Consider the following 19,238-nt stretch of genomic DNA (forward strand, 5'->3'; position numbering starts at 1 on the left):
GGCGGGCTGCGCATGCGCGACGAGGGGGGGGAGCGCGCTCACTTTGCTTTATAGAGGAAGGGCACCGCGCGTGCTTGGAGGGGCTGAGTTTCGGGCTGTGCGGAGGCGGGACTAGACTGGATTGCACTGGACTGCACTGCCTATGGCGCCAGGGGGCGCGCGCAGGGCGGGGAGTGCTCCGCTGGTGATTGGTTGGGCCGTCAGACTGCGCTGAGGAGAGCTGTGCCTCGAGAGCGTTGTTACTTTTAAGGCAGTGGCGTGGTTTTGTTTGTCTTGTTTTTATTTAAGAGAAGCTCTCAAAGTAGCGGTGACTTTCCGCCACAGAATCACAGAATGATTAAGGTTGGAAAAGCCCTCTGTGTGGGATCTGTTGAGTCAGGGCCTGAAGCACTGATTGATCACCTGAGGTGAGCACTGAGTCAGCCATGGAGCACAGGTGAAGGCGATTCAGCTGTGTGATGGAAGGGCTGGAGCCTGGCTGCACCTCTCCTAGACCCATTTAAGGGCTGACTGCCCTAGAGATTGCTCCCTTTGGAGTTTTCCTATGAGCCTGGGACAGAGGTGAGCATTTTTCATTTATTTTTGGTTATTTCTTCCTGCTATGATAATCTTTCTAATTATACAATTTGTAAATACCAGTCTAATCACATCACTATGTATATTTATTAATTGTATGTTCTCTAAGATCACCTAGTCCCAGCTCTCACCCCACCATGCCCACTGACCACATCCCTCAGTGCCACATCTGTGTGGTTCTTGGACATCTCCAGGGGCAATGACTGCCCTCCCTCCCTGGGCAGCCTATGCCGCTACCTCACTGCTCTTCCTGAGAATAAATTTTCTTAATATCCAACCTGAACCTTCCGTGGAGCACTTGAGGCTATTCCTTTGTTGTTATCTGGGAGAAGAAGCTAACCCGCACCTCACCACAGCACCCTTTCAGGCAGCTGTAGAGAGTGATCAGGTCTCCCCTGAGCTCCTCCTTCTTCAGTCTGAACAATCTCAGACTTGTGCTCCAGACCCCTCACAGCTTCATTACCATTTTCTGGACACACTCCCAGGCCTTAGTGCCTTTCTTGCAGCAGTCACTGTTGTATCAGTTGACCATATGCAAGTCCATGGGGCCTGATGGGATTCACCTCAGAGAACTGAGGGAGTCTGTGGATGTTATGACTGAGTCCTTCTCAACAATTTGTCAAATGCCATGGCAGTCTGGCAGATTCCCGCTGACTGGAAGCTGGCCTGTGTTATACTCATCTACAAAAAGGGCATAAGAGAAGGCATGTGGGGCTATAGACCTGCAAGTCTAAGCTACAGCCCTCGAAACATTGTGGTGAAAATTATCCTGGAGAGTAGCAGAAGGTAGTAAAAGAACAAAGCTGTTGTCAGATGTAGTCAACACGAGATCATGAAGGGAAAGCCCTGCTTTCATCACCTTCTATGATAAAGTCACCCACTTAGAGGGTAGACAGTAGATATAATCTTTTTGAATAGTGGTGAGATCTTTGATATTATTCCTCACAGAATATTTCTGAACAAAATGTATAGAAACTCTGAGACAAACACTTTCATATTATGGATATACTAGCTTAATGGTAGAGCTCAAAGGATTGGAGCAAGTGGGGCTACATTTAGTTGGTTGCATTACTAGCAGTGTTCTCCAGAGCTCAGTTGTAGGGCCAGTCCTGTTGAATACTTTTATCAGTGATCTGGATGTAGGAGTGGGTTTGCATCCTCAGCAAATTTGCCAATCATACTAATCTGGGAGGTGCTGCTGGCACCCTGAAAGGATGAGGAGCCGTGCAGAGGGACCTAGATACACTGAAGTACTGAGCAATCATCAACTGCACAAAGTTCAACCCTCTGAAGAAGGAAAGCCTGATAATTGCCAGTGATGCTTACTGCTCTCCTTTACTTCAGGCGTTCAGTTACCCAATAAGGTTTACTGTGCAAGTAGTGGGGAGCACTGTGTTTCATTGAGTTTGTATGCATTTAAACTTGCTAGTTCTTCTCAAAATTGCATTTCTGCAGTATAGTGTCTACAACTGCCATTTATTCCATTTCCCTGTTGTTACAATTGCTGCTCTAACACCTTTGTAGGCCTCCTGGCACCTTTCTTGCTGTATCCTTTTTGATGCTTTATCTCTGCTTACTGTCTTTTCCCCCCTCCCCCCTACCCTATTTATGTGCACTGAGAAGATCATACCTGTATGTATTTTCTTGATCTTATTCCCTCTGGCTCTTGTCCTTTTGCAGAGGCAACATCACATGAAGGAATTAAGATGTCACTTTTTCTTTCATCCTCCTTTGCTGCTAGTTAGACAGAATCAGATAATTCTCATATGTCCTTGCTGCATGAGATGCTTTCATCCCTATTTTCTTTCATCTTCATAATGCTATGATTTGCTGTCCCCCAGCTCTTCTTCTGACCTCCTGATTTAAATTCTTGTCTCTCTGCCTCTTCCTCTTCTTCCATGCATACACTGAAGGGACAGACATTTGCATGTTGGTGATGGCTCTTACCCAACTTGGCATTCTTTGATATTTCTACATACATTTAATCTCTGCTTGAACAGAATTCTCTTAATATCTTTGACTTATCTTTGTGGACTTGATTTTGTATTTCTCCCATGTTTTCCTTGAGATGGTGTGAGCAGAGCGGTGTGCAATATTGAAGTAGTAAATGCAGCTCTGATTTTTGTATCCTGATATAGTGCTGTTTTCTGTACTATTCTCTGTTTCTTCCATAATCACAGCAAATCCTGTACTTGCCTTTTTAAACAACTGCTGAGCATTGACTGAAACTTGAAGAACTCTCCAAATGACTCATCTTTCCTGATTCTGCCATTGTGTATTTAGTGTGGTGTTTCTCCCTGATGTTTCACACACATTGAATTTCACATGCACAGTGATATGAAATCCTTGTACATCTTTCTGTAGTGGGCTTTGACAAATCAGAATATTTTTGTATCAGTAGTGTACTTCAACATCTTATTTCTTGTCATTTCCAGATAATTTTGGGGGGGTTATTTTACCACTTTGTTCAGAAACAGAAGTTGGATATGCTATGTCCAAGTTCCCTACAGACCTACCCCCTATTACCACTGTGAGAAACAGCATCCCATATGTCTTGCTGATGATTTTTCTCCATCTTTTTTTTTTTAAGAAAGGCTCTGTGTGGGAACTTTCAAGTGTCCTTGTACTGAGCTGCCTTCTAATTTCTCTCTGTTTTGAGAGAGAGGAGAGACTATACAAGGTGCTTTCAAAATCTTCAAGATCTTCAGTGTGCTCGAAAGGCCAAAAAGGCCCCTGGTATCCTAGGGTGCATTAGAAACCTTTCTAATCTGCCCTGGTGAGGCCATATCTGGTGTACTGTGTCCAGTTCTGGGCTCCTCAGTTGAAGAAAGACAGAACTTTTAGAGAGGGTCCAGTGGAGGCCCATGGAGATGACTGAGGGCCGGGATGTCTCCTGTACAAGGAGAGGCTGAGACACCTAGAACTGTTCAGCCTGGAGAAGAGAAGACCTAGACAGACAGCTGCCTGCTTTTTTTTTTGTTTGTTTGTTTTGTTTGTTCAGAACACTGTTTAATGATGAATACCTGTTTCAACAGTAAGGTGTTGAACCTGTGTAATCAATGGCTAAATGGATTTGGCAATAATTTTCATCAGCTATGTAGCAACAACTCGTTTTATCTTTATTTTTGGGCTTGCTTTTGTTGGGCTGGTTGGAGTTTATGTTTCTCGTATGTATAAATTGTCATCCTAAGTAGATTATCTGTTGACTTATTTTTATTGTGAGTAACCACCAAATTACTGGAACATAGGCCTGAGTACTGTATTGTAAGGGCTGAAGCCTTACCTGTTCCACCAAACTCTTTTCACTTTAAAAGGAAATTTTTTCTTGATTGGAAGCTTCAGAATCAGAACCTAAACTCTCTGTTTTTACTTACTGGTACCCTTATGAAATTAAGAAGCCAAGTAAAACATAATTGAACACAAATTCTTTATGTGAGTATATGATATTATAATTATTAGTATGCTAGAAAGCACTGCTAGGGATCATTAGTATTGATAGAGCTTTGAATATATAAAACTACTTGATGAAAGAAATCAGCTACATTGCACCACTAGGTGTCCACCTACTATTAGATTGGAGTTAGATGTTCTTGCATGGTTAAAAAAGCAGCCAAAAAACCCTTTAAGACACATCTGTAACAGATTTTACAAATACAGATGTGTTATTTTGGCTCATTTTGATATTTTTGTTAGGCTTAAAGAGATTTAGACTTGGTTTCCATGATCAAACATCCAGTATCCAGACTGACTGGAAGTTTTAGTGTTTGCCCTGTCCCTGCCCTCCACCCTTCGAAGAACAGAGAAATAGCAATACAAATTATAAAGTCACATTGCCCTTGTTCTGTAGGTAACTTTTGATTAAATAGCACTGTTTCACCAGAAATTATCAGCATCCTCCAAAATTTTTAAAATTAGTTTATTAGGAAAAAAGTATGCTCAAAGTAAAGAATTCCTCTTTATACAGTTAAAGCACCTTCTTGGCTTTATTAGAGACTGTAATTTGTGGCATCTGTTTGGAAGCAAATGGTTGTGATGAGAGGGATTGTGGTCTTAACAGTAGAATAAGGGAAGAAAATAGAAAAATATGTTTTGTTAGAAACAGTGTTGGTCACCTTTGTAAGAGCACTTCTTTTGAGTGTAGACTATTCCTTTGATCTGTAGGCTTTTCCTACTGACTGTGTTGACTAGGAAGATGACCTAACAGTGAAAGGAAGTTTTACAAAATAAAACTTGACATGAGATTAATATTAGAGTGGAAGGCACAAATGAATTGCATTAAGATCTACGTGTGATGTTTCTGCATGTATATAAATCAATCACCTGCATCAGTCCTTTGTAATTTTCTTTAAAGAATAAGGGACGCTTGTGCTGTAGTAGTTGTTTGTACTGGTTTAGTTGCTCTTTGAATCGTAGAATAAAGGTTGGAAAAGACCTCTAAGATTATCTAGTCCAACCATGCACCTACCACCAAGACTGCCCACTAACCATGTCCTTAAGTACTATATCCACCCTTTCCTTAAACACCTTTCAGGGGCAGTGGCTCCACCACCTCTCTGAACAGCTTTTTCCAGTGCCTCACCACTCTTTCAGAGGAGAAATGTTTTCTAATACCCAACCTCCCTTGGTGCTACTTGAGGCCATTTCCTCTCACCCTATTGCTCTTATGTGGGAGAAGAAGTTGACCTCTGCCTCGCTACAGCCTCCATTCAGGTAGATGTAGAGAGAGATAAGATCCCCCCCGAGCCTCCTTTTCTCCAAACTAAGCAATCTCAGAATTTTGTATCCCAGAATATCTTATGCACTTACGGCATGACTGAAGATGAGCTACTCCTTGGAGGGTAACCGTGGTACGTGGACATCAGGTTCCTAGCCTGGGGTTATCTTGTGCTATTATCAACAGCCACACCTCAAAGTGAAGTCTGTAGATTAAACTAAATAAATAAATCCATAGCTGAAGAAAGAATTTACACAGCAGAATCTGCACAACCTGATGTTGCTGAATCGCATATAGATGGCCCTTGTAGAAGACCCAATTGAAACCTGTTGTTTATCAAGAGGGCATATGTTAGAACCACTGGATCCCTCCAGTAGAGGTGGTGTGCTCCTGTTCTTCTGTGAAGGTTTTGATATTGCAGGTGTTGACTTCTGCTGTTGGGAGGGTGTTTCTGTTCGAACGCGTTTTCTCCAGCAAAGCTGTGATGTGAGTAATGAGTATCTTATCTTAATGAGTATAACTTAATGAGTATCTGCTGCTCTGTTCCAAGTACCATGTAAATGCTTTTGCTCTACAGTACTAAATAGTGAGATAAGTGAGAAAGAAAAATAGTTTCGTGTATACTGTCTTCGGGAATGTAATGTGGTTGAGGCAGCTGCTAACTGAGTTTGCACTAGACCTTCCCAAACAGCGATTTTGTTTGCATATCATACTGTTAACTGGAAGTCCTTCAGATGTATGGCAGATCTTTCTGACCCCTTTTTCTTCTGGCACATGTCTTGCTGTTTGCTAGGTTCATCAGAGTTGATCTCAGTTTACCATTTCCAAACTTCTAGAGTGTCTTGGCAAAAGTAGTCTTTCCTGTAGAATATGACATCTGAGGCTTCTCCTTTATGTAGGAGATCAGAGTGCAGCATACTGTAACATCTGGCATAGATAGTTTCAGAATTTCTGCCTTCTGTAAGCACTGTGGTCCAAAGAAATTCTGTCGAGCATCCATTTCTGAACTGCATCTTTAGTTGATCATAGAAAAGCACTTACATCCCAGGTAAGTGTTGGTTACTGCTCAGTGCTTCCTAATGTTGCAGCTAAATCTGGGCAGGTGGAATACAGTGTTGTGCATATATACATCCAGTGGCAAGACTAGTATTGTGCCCCCTTAGTAAAAGACCCAATCTCACTTTGTGCTTGAGCTTTGATTAGCGTGATTTGGTAGCATCATTAGTGCTTCTAATCAATTACAAATGTATCAAAATGGGCTAAACTTCATCTGTCATTTAAGCATGGAAATGCCCTATGGTGTGGAATGCCTGAAGAAATTTCATTTTGGATTTAATGAAAAGATTGCCTCAATAGACTGAAGAAACTGGTTTTTTGCATGTTCCTTGGTATTGCACAATTAAGCTAGCCTGACAATTGAATTGGGTAATTTATCCTCCTGTCACTACTGATTATCCATAAGCTTTCCCTTGTAAACAGTCTGATTGGTGTTTGGTATGTTTCTCATTAACAGGCACATGTCTATTTAATTAAAAGAGTGCTTCTTCAATAATGTCTATTTTTGTAGGATCCCATCAAACATCTGTATTCTTTATTACTGTATTTGGGACCATTAAGACTTTGTGTAGTCAGAGATCTTTTTCACATTGGGCTTTGATTATTCATTTAGGAGATACCTTTTGGGTAAAAATGCTTTCACTTCTTTATGCTATAAGATCTGAGTGGGAAGAACAAATGTATGTGAGGGAATGAGGAAAGAAACTGCTCAGAATACCTGTAGTGGAAACACACTGAGTAACTGTCCAAGACAATTTTATTGATCTTGGTAAATGTCACTCTACTGAGAAAGTTTGCCTTCAAAATCAACACAGAAAACTCATTTCATAGTATTCTAAGTGAGCATTTAGCTTCATCTTCAAGTTCCCCTGTCATTACTGTTGTGTACAAAACACTTGTGCTTGATCTAACCACTTTCTGATACTGAAAAGCAGATTATCTATACAAAAAGTGACATGATTATTTTTTTGTAATTATTATGAGGCCAAATGCCTATCTACTTGCTAACAAAAATGCAGCAAATGGACCTAAAAAGCCACTTGCACTGTGTAAGGTTGCAGCAGAGAAGATAAGGACAGTCAGCTGCTTGTGGTGCAGATGTTTATTGCGTATACTACGTTTTTGCTTAATCATAGATCATAGATGATCATAGAATCATAGAATCCCCAAGGTTGGAAAAGATCTCCCAGATGGCCAGTGCAACCACCCACCTGTTACCAATATTTCACACTGAGCTGCGTCCCTCGGTACAACATCTAAACGTTTCTTGACAGCCTCCAGGGACAGTGACTCCATCACCTCCGTGGGCAGCCCATTCCAGCACCTGACCGCTCTTTCGAAGAAGTTTTTCCTAACATCCAACCTGAATCTCCTCTGGCACAGCTTGAGGCCATTCCCTCTAGTCCTATCACTGATGTTTCCAAGGATAAAGTTGTTCATGTGCATAACTGTTTACACAGCTGGAACAAAAGAAATTATTTGTGCGCTATGTTTGAGTCCCTTAATTTTCCAGCTATTACTAAAACAAGCATGGAAAAAACCCACCCAACACCCTCCTTACTTCAAATGAAAAGCTTGCTATTATTCTTCTCAGAAGTAAGCAACCAGAATCTCCCTTTAGTCCTGTGGGACCATTGTGCAGTATTTAGCTGTGTGATAAAGTAACACTAGGTAGAATTTAGTATGGAGCGGGTTTTATCTTGTCATTACAAGTTATCTGCTATGACTTACCAAAAAAAATTTTCATAGTGACTCTTGAGTTATGGATATTTTGTTTCTTTAATGTGAAATGGACAAATACTGTCTGAAGGAGCCAGTGACAGAAAAATATTTCCCAGAAATGCTATTTCCAATCAGGCTGTCATCACCCTACAAGCTTTCTACCTGGAAGCAGCTTTGCAAATGACGGTCTCATCCTTTATGCATCGAGTGTTTTGAAGTTTGAACCCATCAGGACATCTGCTTCATTTTCAGAGAAATAAGTCTCCCTTGGAAGACTGAATGAACAAAACAGTGATCTGAAAATGTCCTTCTAAGTTAAGACAATTCTTGAACTTTGGGTTTTTTTGCACAGCGGGCAAGAGGGTGAAACTGACTGAAAACCAGAACTGGAATCTCCAGCAGTATTGGTAGATGAACATGAACATTTCTTTGCCTGTTCCTTCTGCTTAGAAACAAAGGATCAATTTAGAGCTGGAACCATAGTTGTAACTGTTTAGGACAAAATCCCCCATTCTCTCTGCTCTTCTTGTAAGTGATTTGTGTGCATGTGCTTTTCTAAAGTGGATCCTACTGCTGGAGAGAGCTTAACTTCAGTCTCTTTGTAACAATCTTCTTTAGCCTGAGTTTTAGGAGGACTCCGTCTGTTCTGTATGATGATAAATTTGTCAGACCCTTGGCTGAGCAAAAACTTTTAAAAATTATTTTTCCCTATCCCTGGAAGTCTGTGTGGGATAAAAGCTGCTAGAAGAGCTCTTGTCCTTAGGCAAGTATAACCACTGTTTGGTTAAAAGTTAGAGTTGCTCTTTAATGTGCACAATTTCATCTGTAGAGCTGGATGGCTTGCTTTTATTTATACGGCACTTTACTTTCAGCATTTGGTTAGCTAGCCACTGAAGTCTGAATGGCGACAGTTGATCAGACCAATGTCCCTCTGAGCTACTGTGTTGCCTGATAATGCACAAATGCAGCTGTATAAATAGTACGAGGACAAAGGAGAAGTGTAGCAAAACCCTTCCAGATTTTTCCCATCTTCCAACAGCTCAAGAACCAGGGACTCCTAGAGCTAAAAGGTGGCATCTTTATATTTAATGGCCTCTGATACATTCTACTTTTTTTTCTTCCTTTGTGGCAGTTTGAACTTTTAGCATTCACAACATCATGGTGCAAAGTATTCTGTAACTTAAGTACCTGGTACTGATCCATTCTGGTTGCTGCCAATCTGCAGCATCTGGTTTTACTGAATTCCTATTCTTTTTTGGACAGTGCGTTGTCTGTAAGTTGTTCACAGCCTTATGAGCTTTTCACCAGTGAGTTCAACAGTCACTTTGAATCTTTTCTTCCTTTTGGTTAGCCTTGATCTGTGCTTGAATGAATGAATGAATGAATGAATCTGCTGAATTATTGCTGTACTCCTGAATGACTTATTTTACCTCACTGGAGATGTGGGGATTTGATCACATGGAATAGTTATAAATAAATCAATAAATGGGATTGAGATGGGTTATGAAACACTAACAGAAATAAAAAATAGAAGGATATGCAATTCTGAATGTTATATTAACTTGGTCTAATCTCATCATTATATGGCAATCAAGTGGGACGTATTCTATTTATGTAAGAAAGCTCAGTAAATCCTCTGTTCTTTGGAATGTTACGAAGGTCATTCTTCCAGATGTTCTAATTTCCTTTCTTTTGTACTAAAACTAGTGACAAAGGAGGAAAATTTATTTCTATGAAAGATGGGGGTATCTCTAAGGATTTTTTTTTTGTCTCTTCCGGTTAAAATCCCAACCACTTGCTGCATATCCTACTCCCTCTTCTGTCTGTACCTTTTTCCTATTCAGACCACAAGCTCCTGTCTCTTTTTTTCCCTCATACTGGTTCTAGCCTTTGTCAGAAGCTTGTTTGCTATTTTACTCAATAAAATAGTGGAAAGCTACTTTTTCTCTTCCTTCCATCCTTCAGACCTTTCCTTTTCCTTCCTTTCTTTTTCTTATTTTCTTTTATTTTTTTTTACCCTCCAGGGTCTGTGCATTATTAGCATCATGTATTTTCTCTTTATCCTGTTTGAAGCAGCCTCTTTCCACCAAGCCTGATTGCTTTTGACAGTCTGCTTTTGTTTTGCAGGTTGTCCCTATCAGATACAAATACATTTTTCAGCCCAGTGATGAACTGTCTTAAAGAAAAAATCAAGCTGAGAATACTTGCTCAAGAAAAGAAACCAGGTGACTTTTGATTGCAAGACTACTATGATACTGCTCTGCACTCCCACCCTTTCAAGTCAAAGTTGATGAGTGTAAGGTCAGGCAGTACTGTGGAGCACTGGAAAGCTTGCTCTTTTTAGTTAGCTGAAACGAGAGCATCACTGAAGTCAGAGGCCAGGGAAATCTGATATTCTTGAAACGATGCTTCCCTGAATGCATGATTTCATTGATAATCTTGTACAATTTGTAATCCTCTGGAATGTCACAGGCCACCCAGAGAGGTTGTAGAGTCTCCTCTGGATACCTGAAACCTGTCTGGATGCTTTCCTTTGTAACATGCTCTAGGAAACCTGCTTTAGCACAGAGGTTGATGTCCCTTCTAATCCCTATGATTCTGTTAGTCTGTGAATCTTTCAAGAGAGCTGAAAGTTAAAGCTGTCCCTAGTTCTTGCTGATCTTCATAGGTACCAGGGAGAACACAAGGGTGAACTGCACTGAAAAAATATATGGAAAGTCTTGGTTGTCTTAGCATTGCATGTTTGTTATCTTCACTGTATTTTGAAGACAATTTATTTTACAAGTAAATAGTGTGAATATTTGCATACTGTATTATAATATCACTGTGTCATAGTGGAATAGAAAATGCATTCCATTCATAAAAATCTACTAGATCATTATATGTGACAGTGTTAGATTAAACTTTTTTTTTTTTTTTTTTACAGCTTATGAAATGCAGATTTGAGGCTGAAAGTTCACTCCTGAATCATTCCAGCATTGCAGTTTCCAATACTGAGCCTGAACCTGGGTTCCAGTGGATACTGACGTGGTGGTCTGAGACTCAGGGCAGTGAGTGAACACAAATCTTTGTGTAACTTTGGCCCTGATAATCAGGCTTATGATTAATCTTGGGTTAGTAGAATCTTAAATGCTCAGGAAAGTTACGAGCAATAGCGTAGCTACAACAATTGGATTGTTCCTTAGCTGTGCAAAGTGTTCTTTGTGTTCTTGGAACTGTAAAGTGTAGAAAAGGAGTTTCAGAGAACATTCCCTTTGCAAGAGTTTTCTTCAGCTAATATGAAAGCTATGAACTTGTATTTCTAGGTTTTATGGTACAGAGCAGTCTGGGAGTATGAAAGAAAGGACTGCAATGAGATTTAGCTGTTCTTTGCTTTCAGTAAGTACTTTCAAAAGTACTGTGTATGTTTATGAATGGGAGATGGTATAGAGACAGTTTCTCTGTTGCTGCCTTTGCAGTACTGCTTCCTCTTAACCCAGGAGCAAAAGGAACAGATTTTCCCCAGATTGTTCCTTAGAATGAATGCTTCAAGCCAGGGTTTCTTTGACTCTGGAAAAAGCATGCTCATGGTGGTGCTGAAAGTTTAAGAGATCTTATTAGTAAATAAACAAAGGCAAATGGTAAATCTAAACCGAAATATTTACCAGAAAATCTTAATAGTGCTCAGGGGAAAAATAGTAATGCTGAATTTATTGTCCTCTTTTGTGTGGTCCTAAGGAAAAAAAAGTTTCTTCTTTACTAGGTGCTGTGGAGGCCAAATTCCCTGACTAACTCCCTGTGCATATGCAGTATGAATTGCAAATGCAGTGTTTAATTGTGCACTATGTCAAAGTATTTTTCATACATAGGTATTTCACTGTGCATGAACATTTTTCTTTGTGGATTTAGAGAAAAATGTAGTAAAAAGGGGTTATGTGCCCATTCTTGCTGCATTTATTTTCTCATAGAGACAGGGCTGCAAAACAGAGTTCAGCATCTTGGATGCTAATTTAGAGACTAAAGCAATATTATTGTCTGCTAAGTTATTTCTGTGAAAGACTGACAAATCATATGACAGATTTCACAGGTAGTCATTAATTGTGTTCAAGGTGTCTCTTTTTGTTTTTTCCTCTTTGCATACTTAATTTCTTATGTTGGAGTCTGACCTCTTGTAACTGAGATCAGTAAGAGCTGTGCTTTGGAGGTTAGGTGTTCTGAAATGTCACATCTGAAACTGGATGCATCATATCATCAAGTATTGCTGGTTACAGCAACTTAATTCCTTGGCTTCTATCTGTAAAATGAAGCAAAAACCAGCCATTCTGCAAGTGAGGTAGAATGATGGCAATGAATTGCCATTATAAAGCATTTCTATGGGAAAGCGTGTGGGAGTGTAAATAATGTAGTATTCTGGGCAGTGTTTAATTATTATTTGATGAAAAAGGCCTAAAGCCACTCACTGATTGGAGAATGAAGGTAAAATTTTGAAAAACTTCTGAAAAATTTGGCTTTGCCTTTTGTAAGTACACAGTGAGATAAGGATCTTGCAAAATTAGTGAAGTCATTAAAGAGATTATCTCAAATTAACTTCACAAGTTCAGGCAGAGGTCCATGCACAGCAAACTAGGAGAGGCTTCTCCACTCCATCTCCACTGTTTTCGCCATCATGGCAGCATGTATTTTCCATGAGAGAACTAGTGCGTGTCAAAACTGTGGTGCTGGAAAGCATGGGTACCAAGTAGTCAATATAGTGCAGAACTAATGAAGTCTTGACATCATAGGCTGTGATTTTTGACATAAACGTTTCTACCTCCAGTAGATGTCATTTTCCTGTATCACATTAAGGTAGTGACCTCCCGAACATGCTGCAGAGGAGATGAGTCAGTGTTTACATAACTTTAGCAACCAGTTTCTGTGCATTACAGGAGAGTTTTGCTGATATGGAACAGCTGACATGACCTTCATTTAGTCCATTTCCTCTCATCTTCCTTAAAGTATTCATTAGATTCTGTCTGATCCAATTTAAAAGTTACAACTCTCCTGTTCCTTTGTTACCTTCTCAACTTAACTAATTATTTTGCTTTGCTCAGCAGTAACCATTACTTTGATTAGACCATTCTCTTTTCCTTTTTCATTGTCTAGAAATATGTCTTGCTCTCATTAAAACCTTTAGTAGATTCTTTGGCATGTAATCATTAATATAAAAGCATCAGGGAAAGGTTTGGCAAAGATGAAGGGAAATTTTCAGTGAAGAGATGCTGAGAGTCAAAAGAAGCAAATAGGGTGGGAGACAATGAAAGATCTAGAAACTAAGCTGTCTGAGGAAGGTAAGTAGTGATAATGGAAATTACTGCCCTGTAGCAGTGATATAGCAGCACATTCTGTTAAGTTCAGAAACGGGGAACTTAAAATTTATTGACAAGAAATTGTCACCAATTGATGTCATAATTGAATTAAGGTATTTCTGAAGGACTGTATTGAAACCCAAAACTTCAGAAGATACTAAAATTATGAATGTTGCTAATGCAGTAACTAACAATGGTAGGAGAGGTACTTGGCAAGTTTATCAGCCAAGCTTTTATCCAATTGGCACTTCAAAGATGTTGGTGAGAGTAAATGAGAGAAGGAGAGAGCACAAGAGATTAATCTATTTAATTCTTTCTAGATATGCATTTGAAACTGGCTGCAGATGTGATCACCTCCAGGTACCTTCTATACTGCCATGAATTTGTAATTAAAACTATTGGATTAAAAATGTGCTCATGTTGAGTAGTTTTGTTACTGACACTAATGACTAAAAGCAAGAAGACATGCAGATAAAACACCATCATTGTTGACTATTGAATACTGCAGAATGCAAATCCCTTCCTCCCCCTTATTCCCTACAATGCAAACACATACATGTATGTAATATTAATTCTAGCCAAATCAACCTCTTTGGAGATATGAGACACCACTGTGTGATGTAGCTGCAGTTCTGATTGCGTTAACATAGTTTGTTGTTCTTCCGCCAGCCTTCCTCCATTAAAAAGGATATCACTTCCTACAGATAATCCTACTGGAAATTGATGTGTTGCTGTGGTAGGTGTGATCCCTTATACTTAGTACAGTTTTAAAGAAAAACACTTGGAAGCACTGTACAGGAAAGGTTCAAATCTGGAAAGGTTCAAATAGATGGAAATGATACATAAATGTAAATTTCTTGCTGGACAATTCTGCATAAGCTCTGCGACTTTCTTGAGTTAAATAAGTGCTGTGAAGAGATAAAGAAATGCTTCTTTATGAGCATTATTCTATAACAAATGCTAGTTAATAACTTTTCTCTCCACAGTCAACTGAAGTAACCTCATCTGATCATTTTGTTTAAGTAGACACAACTTTGCTCAAATTTTTGAAAACCTCAAGGCTCTTTTTGAACATGAAGATACATACACATATAAAGATTTTTGAATAGGCTTTCATCTGCTCTCACACACAGGGCTTCTGTACCCATGGTCCTTCTCTATCCTACATGTAAGTATTCTCTAACCTAAACTGTGAAGAGTTCTTAGAGCAGAAGTGAATACCCTTACAGCAGCTCCATTGTACCCGACTGAAGGTTGAAATTATGTAATTGCCTCCTGTTACAAATTAATGATTCAAGAAGGCACTTATACCTGCATTATTTGCAGAATGAATCTTTGAAACTATATACTACAGATAGCTGGTTAAATTAAAAAAAGAAAAAAAGCCTGTGTTATCCAAGAGAAGGACTGTAAGGACCATGAAGTTGTAGGCTTTGAGTTGTGTTTATTTGCTACTTTTCAAACTGGATAATTTCACAGTCTTAGCATTGCACACTTTGTCTTTCCTTGGAAAAAATAAATATAATGTTTCACAGCTATTGCTTACGTCTTGGGACAAATTTCCAGGAATTTAATCTCCAGAGTAAATGTAAATACTGCCTTTGAGAGGCACTGCTGCAGGTTCTTTCCATTCCTAGAAAATACACGTTAAATTACACTTTATGTTCACACCAATGGCAAAATGCTATTGAAAAAAATGAATTTTTTTTTTTTTGCAATTGAAATAAAATGGGGCTGACACAAAGAAAATGTTTATTCCTTGGCAAATGTTTGGGACTTTGCTATGTTCAGTTGTTGTCAGCATAAGATGATGCAGTCTTTGGTTAGTAGTTCGAATGTGTATTGTAAATTACTTGCAAGGAAAGATTTTGCATCTGTCCTTCCATATTATTGCCTTCCAACTAGGAGACATCCTGTATAGGCCTCTGTGTAATAACCTCTACAAAAAGTATTACACAGTCCAGCAAATGCTGTGTACATGTTGCATTTTAGAGTATGATTAATGCTCTAGCCATGCAGAAGAATCCTTCGTGAGCATGGCAAGAACAAAAGTATCTAGACATATGGTTTGGAGTTAGCAGAACTCTGTGACAGTCTTGCAATTGCGTGTCCGAAGGCTTTGACCTTAGAGGAGTCTGCATCTGAACTACATTGCAAGGAAAACTGTGTTCAAGGTTCTGGAATGTAGTTTGAAACATGCAAATGAGGAGATCTATTGCATGTGAGCTGTTTAGGTGGTCCAGAGTAATGAAGAGCTCTGTCAAATGGAAGCATAAATATTATAATGAAAATGTTTAGTGCAGGGTCATTGGATTATAAACAAAATAGTGGAGAGATACTGAATTAAGTTTTCAACGTTAAGTAACCAGGCACTGTGAAGCTACAACAGATTAGAACGGCACATAAATTACCCTATCAGGCCACATAATGTGTTTCTTCAAGTAAGCTTCCTTATGTAGTGTTCAGTCATTAGAATAATTTTACAATTTGCTATTCAAACCCTTACATTTATGACAGCCAGTGGGAATTTCCAACCATGGCAAAGCTCACATTAGTGCTGTATTATTTATTTGCATTTATAGCAAGCCTATAGCAAGAGTGTTGTTTAACTAATCCCCAATTAAGCGCATATCATTAACTGAGTACTGCATCATCAAGGAAATGCTGTCATGGAAATCACAGAATCATAGAGTTGCTCAGGTTGAAAAAGGCCTTGAAGATCATCAAGTCCAACCACAACCTAACCATACTACCCTACCTCTAACAACCCTCGGCTCAGTCATGTCCCTGAGCACCACATCCAAATGGTTTTTAGTCACATCCAGGGATGGTGACTCAACCACCTCCCCGTGGAGCCTATTCCAGTGCTTAACCACCTTTTCTATAAAGTTGTTTTTCCTGGTGTTTGTTCTCAACCTCCCCTGGCACAACATGAGGCCATTTCCCAAATCAGTCTCATATCGCAGCAGACTAGGGCCAGAAGGCCTGAGTTTGCCTGAGCACTGAAAAGGCCTTTTCCTGCTTCCTGGAAGCCAGTTTTAAAACTCTGATGAACTTTGAAAGGAAGGCAGAGGGAGTTCCAGGGAATCCAAATGTGGTGTGCATCTTTGCTGTAAGTTGCACTCTGGCTTCTACTGACTCTGACCTTCTCCTGAGGCCTACCAGCAGCTTCTTGGCTTTGACTTACTCTACTTTTCCTCCTTGTTTACAAGCTTTTGGGGTCAGATCTTATGGTACAGAGTCTGCCAAGCATATGTCGATGGAACAAACTTGAACAGAGCATGTCTTTACTCATAAAGTGTGTGGCAGGATCTGTTCTTTCTTTGATTTTCTAACTTTGACATCTGTGAGTCTGTGTGAGGTCATGCAGAGAGAAGCACCGAGGTTGGTTGTATCTCAAGAAGAAAATGGAGTATTCTCTTTCCTAAGGATTTTCACTTCTAGGCAAAATGGCTCATCCCTTTTACATCTTTGACAGCATTGAGCTTTCTTGGATTCCCTGACTTGCCGTATTATTTTTAAGAAAGAATGGTCTAATACTGTGTTGTCTTTGTTATATTACTCCTAGAGATGAGCCTGCACACATCAGAGGTATCTATCTAGTACTGAGATAGTGTAAATAGACCTGAGTGGAGAAAGCTGGGCAGAACTTTATTTCCTTTGAAATAAGAATACTTCAAGAAATTATGTTCATTTCTTTTACTTTAAATTTACAAGATTTTTTAGGGAGAAGGTTGAAATGTTCTATTTTTATCACTTTAAAATTAGATTTTTTTTAGCTCATATCAGTGCAGTAAGTTAAATCATTGTATTACAGTGTGTGTGTATATATATATCAGTGGAGAGTGTTTTTTTTTTTTTTTTTTAAAGTGCACCCAATTATTTTCAAATGAATCTTACCATTCTTATTCTGGTTCAGTTTGAAGCTGCATGTTAAAGCTCCTTAGCTCCTTGCTCCTGTTTTGTAACACCTCTAATATAGGTAGTGACACTGTTTCTGAGAACGACTTGTGAACGTTTATGTCTGCGTTACCTTATGTTCTATTGCATGATATGGTAATTGTCATAAAAAGCATTTCTTTAATTACCTGCAAAAGTTCTCTAGACACCTGAGAAAGTGTCAGGTTTTCACACTTCATGCATTTACTTTTTTTCTTACTCAAGATGTTGCATTATATACATCATGCTACCTAATTTTCATTGCTTTCATGACCAGTGCAGCTGTAAAAATGATGGCCACAAAACTTGTTCAGCTCTGATTTGCCTGCATACAATCACGATCTTCTAGGTGTTCAAATTCAAATATTATCAGTCAGTCAAACAGTTCAGTAAAACTGCATGATTTCCAGCATTAGAAATCAAAGAATAATTAAGTTATTTTAGCCAAGCAACATGGCAGAAGTTTTACATGTGTGAGTATTACAAGGTCACAATTTTCTTGCTTTAAATTTTTAATGAATGAAAATGAAAACCTTCATCTTGCCACCACTAGGAAGTTCTGATTGCTAGAGCCCTACTTCAAAGGTAGGAATGCCAGCAGATAATATACTAGGGGTTCAAAGTCTTCTGTACTGTTAGTTGCAAACCGAGTTAGTGAACTTCCCACTTTGTGATAGCTCAGTGTGAGGTGACTTGCACTGCTGCTGTTCTGAAGAAAGATATTTTTAAAACAGTAGATTTGTTGTTTGATTTCAACTGATTTGAATCCTTAGTTCTGTGTACAAGATGCTTTCCCACTCAGTATTCCTAGGAACAGGAGAATCACATCTGCTAGTTCTCTTCAGCGCTCTTGGCATTGAAAAGCTGCTTTCATGAATGAAATGTTTGTGCTTAGTTTGCTTAACATCCTTTACTAAATGAGTCAGCGAAGCATGTGCTGGTTTAAAAAAAAAAAAAAAAAGTTGATATTTTCAGTATTTATGCTGTTCACTTTTGTCTGATTTCCACTAAAAGGAACTGGTGAGGATATTACAAATTATTTGTATCATCCTCAGTTAGCTGCTCCATCTTGCGATACCTGTCAAATGGGTTTTGTTTTCTGCTTTACTGCTTTTTTATCAGTCACCTTTATATTATTCCTGTCAATAAAGTTTGACTCTTGGTATTACCATGCTACTGTGTATCTTATGAAAAGTAGGTCTGAAGCCAGGATAAGGTGAGAAGAAAAATGAAACACGGTAACAAATGTGTTCCCTGATCCCTCAGGTCTTTCCAAAATAAGTGAGAAGTGCTCCTCATGATAAGGAGTTCTTCAGACCTCCTATACTCCCTTTTAACAAATCCCTTGATAGAATGCAAATCCTTACTGTGAAATACATACGATGTATCTCAAAAGCAAAACAGTGGGAGCTGGAGGACAGTGGAATAATTTCAAAATTCTTAAAATATAAATCTTATGTAATTTTTAATTCCTCATATCTGGCATGCAGCGATAATGAAACAGCTCTGCTTCTCTACCTGCTTCATCTCTTCCTCGAAGAGGAGAGGCTGCAATTGCACTGTGGGAAGTGCAGGCAGGCCATGCTGGGCCAGTGGGTGGTAGGGAGGTACAACCTGGTCATGAGAGAATTAGTGCAATTAATACATTCAAAACATTGATTTCAGAAAGGACTGTATGAATGTGATTGCATCAGATATGGGGATATTGTAATAACTAGCTGGACTTTCTGATAGATGCTTTGGCTTGGCTCAAGATCCTCTTGATTGAAGAGCCAAACTGTAATTTAGTTTTTCTTTTCATGGTATGTTAAAACAGTTTGAGCTGCTAGGATACAAAGGTTCATAGCTTTAATTATATACAATTGGTGCTGTTGAAACCAGCAGGAGGCATATAGATATCAATGATA

General features: G+C 39.1%; 1 long non-coding RNA gene across 1 annotated transcript; it reads left to right on the forward strand.

Moving 5' to 3' along the window:
- The first annotated feature begins 70 nt into the window (after positions 1-70).
- On the forward strand, positions 71-17,255 carry LOC125696370 (uncharacterized). Its single transcript, XR_007378331.1, has 3 exons — positions 71-561; positions 10,196-10,293; positions 10,995-17,255. It is a non-coding gene; the product is annotated as an uncharacterized LOC125696370 (long non-coding RNA).
- The last annotated feature ends 1,983 nt before the right edge of the window (positions 17,256-19,238 follow it).

Source organism: Lagopus muta, chromosome 7 (genome assembly GCF_023343835.1).
Source record: "Lagopus muta isolate bLagMut1 chromosome 7, bLagMut1 primary, whole genome shotgun sequence".
Lineage (NCBI taxonomy): Eukaryota > Metazoa > Chordata > Aves > Galliformes > Phasianidae > Lagopus > Lagopus muta.